The following is a 6070-nucleotide window of genomic DNA, read 5'->3' as shown; positions in this document are numbered from 1 at the left end:
TGACAAACATTAGCCAATAGGACAAACACCCACTATTTACAATTGTCCAATCATAGGTATTGTTACGCAAGGTATCGCATGACGACAAACCCATTTTACAGTTGTCCTGGCCCATAATCAATCATTGAACAAACCCAACATTCTTCTTTAGACAAGCCGGACAAACCCATATTAAAAAGGACCACAACCTATATCGTAACTAAACCATAAAAGAAGAAACAGAAACAGTTAGAAGTAGGATAAGGCATGTTTGTGTGCAGTAAAACTTTATGATGTCCTGTGCTCTGATCCTTAATCTTGATCAGCTAAAGGGCAGGAACTGGTTTAACAAGGTCTGCTTCAGGCAACAGGGTCAGTTCACCCAGGTCAAACAGGAGTCAGCACGAACTTGAGCTAAGGTGTACATGTCCTTTAAAGACTAGTTCAGCCACAATCATCGGCCTATGTGAGGGCAACCACAAAGTGGCTGCCATACACAAAATGGAACCCACGGGTTCAGAATTCACAGAACCTCAACAGGTGGGAGAAGGGAGCACAGGTGGGAGAAGGGAGCACAGGTGGGAGAAGGGATCGCAGGTGAGAGAAGAGACCACAGGTGAGAGAAGGGACCACAGGTGAGAGAAGGGCAGTTGGGGCCACAGGTGAGAGAAGGGTGAGCAGGGAGCACAAGTGCGAGAAGGACCACAGGTGAGAGAAGGGAGCACAGGTGAGAGAAGTGCGGGCAGGGACCGCAGGCTAGAGAAGGAACCACAGGTGAGAGAAGGGCAAGCAGAGTGCACAGGTGAGAGAAGGGAGCACAGGTGAGAGAAGGGACCACAGGTGAGAGAAGGGCAGCTGGGGCCACAGGTGAGAGAAGGGCAAGCAGGGTCCGCAGGTGAGAGAAGGGCGAGCAGGGAGCACAGGTGAGAGAAGGACCACAGGTGAGAGAAGGGAGCACAGGTGAGAGAAGTGCGGGCAGGGACCGCAGGCGGGAGAAGGGACCATAGGTGAAAGAAGGTACCACAGGTGAGAGAAGGGCAAGCAGAGAGCACAGGTGAGAGAAGGGGCCACAGGTGAGAGAAGGGACCGCAGGTGAGAGAAGGGACCGCAGGTGAGAGAAGGGACCATAGGTGAGAGAAGGGACCACAGGTGAGAGAAGGGACCACAGGTGAGAGAAGGGCAGCTGGGGCCACAGGTGAGATAATGGCAAGCAGGGACTGCAGGTGAGAGAAGGGCGAGCAGGGACCGCAGGTGAGAGAAGGGCGAGCAGGGACCGCAGGTGAGAGAAGGGCGAGCAGGGAGCACAAGTGAGAGAAGGGACCACAGTTGAGAGAAGGGCAAGCAGGGACCACAGGTGAGAGAAGGGCAAGCAGGGACTGCGAAGGAAGTGACCCGCTTAGGGCCAACCGGGTCACCGCAGACCATCTCTCAGCTTTGCATGCCAAATGAAGAGTCAGATTTCTGCCAGCTTCCATCAACTCCGCAAAATCAGAAAAATCGTTCATCTTCTCACCCACTCCGCGCTCATTCAAGTGGTACTCGCCTTAGTCCTGTCACGACTGGACTTCTCTAACTCTCTTTTTCTAGGCCTCCCCCTGTTCTTGTCGAAACGTTTGCAAATTGTGCAAAACCAAGCGGCAAGACTGATCTTCAAGAACCGCGGGGGTGGCTCGGCGAAACCACTGTTGGCCTCTCTCCACTGGTTACCCATAGCCCAACGGGTAATCTTTAAAGTGGGATGCTTGGCCTTCAAGGCTCTCCACGGGAAAAGCCCCATGTTTATTAACAACTTAATCATCAAGCATGAGCCTACTCGCAATCTTCGCTCTGCCCATCTGTCTCTTCTTACCCTACCCTCCTTTAAACGGAAGCGTCAAGGTGGATGTCGCTTCGCTTTCCTCGCCCCAAAGGTGTGGAACTCTTTTCCCCTGTCGCTCAGAAAATGCACCAACCTCATGGAGTTCCGGGGCGCCTTGAAGACCTGGCTATTCAAGCAAGCCTCGGGATAGGTTAACTGCTACCATTCTTTCCTTACCGCCAGCGCCATGAAACCCTTGGGTGCCCGTGCGCTTAAAAGTTCCGAATAACATAACATAACATAACAGAGGAACAGTGGAGAATACAAACCAATATTGTTTATTTATAGGCTCGGAATGGAGCCCCGTCTGCACAGTCTCGCAAGAGTGCTGCAGAGGGAACTAACTTACGGCAAGCATGAAGATACATTATGTATGTTGTGTGATTAACTAAGAACACGCCAACAGTGGAATTTTCCAACAGATGTTGCCGGACAGCTTAAAAAGAAAAAAACTTCTAATCTCGTATCTTGCACAACTCTGAACATTTTCAAGGCCATCTCACCCTGCGCTGCGATCAAACTGCTAGGCAGGTGGGAGAGGGTCTTGACCAAAGGGGAAACTATGCGCTAACACAAGCAGTTCTTCATTACAGAAACAAAACTTAGCAAAGGGGATTTTTCGGAATAGAAAAGGACTCTTTTTGAACACTAGACCAGATGGAGCCCGAAAAAGCAAACGGCGGAGCAAATGCTTACTTATAAATAGCATTATTAGAGCATCAATGAGCATAATCTAACGGAACCTACGTTTAGCATGAGCTAAAGACATTTGCCGTTATTGAAACAGGCACATATGCGATGCAACTGTAACATCATTAAAAGCGAATAGAGCATCAAAATGAGATATGCAATCAAGACAAAACTACGGGCACACTTTACAGTCGACAAGGAGTGACTGCCCTTTAGGAACATTACTTTCCCTCAGGGCGTCCATTCTATTTTATCTAGGCAGGATCTACCTGAATCATTAAAGTTCTTTGAGAATAGGACTGATCCTGACTTATTATAGATCACCCTTCACATGCACTAAACCTCCACTGTCTCCTTAACCACACACATCCTACGGCTTCTTCTAAAAAGATCTCCGGCAAAGAGCCCCGTTTACGGTGAGCCCGTCGGGCATTGCAGCGCCGGCCCGACGAGGAGCAATGCCCAATGATGAAGCATGACACCTCTCTGGGTGTGTGAGGGCAACATGAAAAAAGACCTGTCTTTTCCCCTCCCACCCTCACTTTAGGAACTGCATACTCATTGTCGACACTTTCTCCATTGAGCCCTGTGTGCAGGAATTGCATAAATATCGGCTCCCGTTCCCCCCCCCTCCCCCCCCCTTTAAAAAAAAAAAAAACACACTTTACAGTCATCATCAGAGATTGGGACAGCGAGAAGGGACGAATCCTCGAATATTCCCTCATCTATGTTCATAAGACCATCGACATCAACTTGGAGCGTCATAGTGGCATTTGTAACCCTGGCTGATATTTTCTGTTTGTGCGTGAAAACAGCGGCACAATAGGAACAGCAAAAGGGAAGGCATTGAATGAGAATGCAACAGAAGATTAATATTGCTATAAGATAAACTATTTCCTGGAGGATCCAACCCCAAGTACCAAAAAGAGACCAACTCCAAATTCCGCTTACCATCCCCTTGACGTTATCAATAGCAAACAATGTCAATTCATAACCACTAAGAGGTGCACTGGTGAGGTGCTGTGTCCTTGTTTTGTTAAAAAGTGTATTCACAGCATGGGGTATCATAACTGTGAGGTCAGAATCAAGTACGAGTCCAGCCGATTGTCTAATTGAAGTGGCCACAGCCGCGACCGCTCGCAGACAGCGCGGGAGAGCCCTTGCGACAGGATCAAGCACAGCATAAGCGCACGGTCTCTGTCTATCACCACATCTTTGAGTCAAGACAGAAAGAGCACAACCAACCATCTCGTGGACGTAGAGTACAAAAGGTTTCCTATAATCAGGCGTGCCTAGCACTGGAGCAGAGCAAAGCACAGCTTTTAACTGTTCAAAAGATTGCTGACAATCAGGCGTCCAAGGCAAAGGCTCATGCACTTCTTTCATTGTTAATGCAAGCAGGGGTTTGATTAGTAAGGAATGACTTGGACTCCACTGCCGCCAGTAGGAAGTGATGCCTATAAAAGCATGCACATCCTTTAAAGTTTGTGGACAGGGCATTTTATTAATAGTACTGATGTGTTCTGGTGTTAACCTTCAACCCTCCTTCGATAGAAGGTGACCTAAATAGGTGACCTCCTGTTGAGAGTATTGAAGCTTCACTAGGGAAACCTTACGACCCTGATATGCCAGGTGCAACAACAATTTCACTGTACTATCTTTGCAACCTTGTCCTGTATCAGAAGCAATCAACAAATCATCTACATACTGTACCAATACATTACCTGGAGAAAGTGATAGGGAATCCAACTGACTGACGCTTGACTATAAATGCTTAGACTTTCAGTATATTTATTTTTTATTTTAGGAGTTTTATATAGCGCTGCTAGATCCGGAGGTATCAGAGCGCTTTACATGAGGAATTTAGCATTTAGCAAATTACAAACGTTACAAAAATTTACATGAAAGATCATTGCAAGGAAGAGGAAAAACAAGGTTATACAAATACATCTAATGATTAGATCATTACAAAAACAGAAGATATTAAGGAGCAATGGGAGCGAGGGAAAATAGGGGTAAGGGAAAAGAGGGAGAAGGGAAACGTGGGAATGAGTGGGAGCAGGGAGAATAGAACGGACAAAGAACGGAACAAGATGGCAGGTCAGGATCAGAGGAGAGGGTGAGAAGGAAGATGGGGACAAGTAAAGGGATTCTGAGAGAGGGAGAGGAGGTCCTCGGAGGAAGATATAAAGAGACAGCAGCGAAAGGACGAGGAGTGCCATGCACCAATGTCCGGCTGGGTAGGTGACGGCTGCGGGCGCCGGACTCCTCTATAGCCAAACCAAGCGGCTCCACCGGGCAATGGACATGTCATCTCAACGGCTTTACAGAAGGTTAAAAAAAAAACAACAGATGAACATGAAAATCAAGATCAGAAAGAACGGGGAAAGCTGGTAAACCACAGGAGGAGACAGCAGCGGGAAAGAAATGAGACAAATGTCCAAAGTCCGGCTGGGTAGGTGACGGCCAAAGCGGTGTGCCAGAGCCAGTCTCCCCTATAGCTGTCGGAGCAGCTCCACCGGGAGTCGGGCATGTATGCGTTTCGGACTCTGCCAGAATAGAGTGAGGATCAGGAGGTGGTCGAAAAGTCTAGTCTTTGGGGTACCTATGTGAGGGATCAGTCTAAAGCAATGTAATGAGGACATTCCAAGATGGCCGAATCCTTAGTATGACTTGTTGTCCGGATATACAGTCCTTTGTTAGTGGCCAGCATTGGTGAGTCCTATTACTCTGTTTAGTGATTGTAGGGACTATGGTCCTCTTTCAGTTGTCATAGGGTAGCAGGAACACACCAGCAAGTGCCCATTTTAAATTAAACATCTATGTTGAGGACTCCATAGCATTTAAATGCATACAGGGCCAGTAAAATAAATAAAGTGAAAGTAAAAAAAAAGAAAAAGAAAAGTCACCAACTGAAGTTCGCGTTATCAAAATGCAAGGCAGCCAAGGTGGTGGAAAAAAGAAACTTGCCTTAATTGCCAAAAGTGCCTCCTATGTGGTGTGAGCAGGACGGTGATGGCGCTGTGGATCCTCTCTGGGATCTTCGTGAGGGCCCATGAAGTCGGCATAGGTAGGGAACCAGATCTTGACCCGAGTGTCGTTCAACTGCCTTGAGGAGCATCCAGCAAAAATCTGAACAAATTCCTACTATCTGGGTGGATAGGAATACTAAAGAATGCATTCTTTAAATCAATCACAGAGAAGAACTTAACAGTAGATGGAATCATAGTTAGAAGTGATATCAGGAACTACTGGGAATTGCGGGACAACTATTTTATTAACCCCTCGCAAATCAATTACAAAACGATACACATCACCAGCACTGTTAGGAGAGTTTAGAGGTGCCCTTTTTAAGACCAGTAAAATAGAACTATTGCCTGTAGTTCCTTTGACAATTCCCTTGCATATTAAGTCCTGAACAATATCTAGAAGAGCTTGTTTTCCTGCCTTTGGTATTTTATACTGAGGAATGCAGGGCAATACAGCATTGTCCTTAACCTGTATAGAAACTGGGGGAATATGCAATAAGCCTACAAAGGTGTC

This window comes from Lissotriton helveticus, chromosome 12 (assembly GCF_964261635.1).
Source record: "Lissotriton helveticus chromosome 12, aLisHel1.1, whole genome shotgun sequence".
Lineage (NCBI taxonomy): Eukaryota > Metazoa > Chordata > Amphibia > Caudata > Salamandridae > Lissotriton > Lissotriton helveticus.
Note: the sequence above shows the minus strand (reverse complement) of the source record.